A 654-nucleotide genomic window follows, 5' to 3' on the forward strand; every position below is an offset into this window, starting at 1 on the left:
GTTATGGGTTAATCACTATTAATTGCACAAAGTTTATTTTTCTTCTCATGTTTCATATTAATTTGCATTGTTAATTTCACTGCAGAGCTCATATTGTGAATTAAATTGAATGCTTGCTTATTTTGAAATTAAACAAATTACTCCTGAGAGTTTGTCATAAAATATTAATGAAATGAACTGATGCTGAGATGCTGATTTGTTCTTTTGATGTCTTGGAGGGCTTCTAAAGTTTGAAAACCTTAGAATTAGAGTGATCTTCGAAGGTTCATATCAATGGAAACGCTCTGAATTCTGCCACCATCTTTTCAACAGCATTCACAATTTAGTCATGTATTATTTATTTGTTGAATAAGTGGGCAAATGTCGGCCATTCAAGGTCTATTAAAGTTCAATTGTATGTTGAGTGGATTGGTTTTATTTAGGCAGTGAATTTAATTTAGGACTGCGAGAGACCACAGACCAGTGTCTGATTGAACTGAGACTGTTCATTTTTAATGCATCTCATGACCTGATTGACCGGAGAATGAAAAACGTGCCTCCAACATTCAAATGATCTAATAATCTTCTACAAAAGCCTGAGTTGTGCTGTAAAAAGATCTCCCAGCTAGGTGAGTCTCCTTGAGGATGAATCCTCTGTTTGTTTGTTTGCGTGTG

The sequence above is a fragment of the Sinocyclocheilus rhinocerous genome, unplaced genomic scaffold (assembly GCF_001515625.1).
Source record: "Sinocyclocheilus rhinocerous isolate Xijiao unplaced genomic scaffold, SAMN03320098_v1.1 scaffold289, whole genome shotgun sequence".
In the NCBI taxonomy this organism is placed as follows: Eukaryota; Metazoa; Chordata; class Actinopteri; order Cypriniformes; family Cyprinidae; genus Sinocyclocheilus; species Sinocyclocheilus rhinocerous.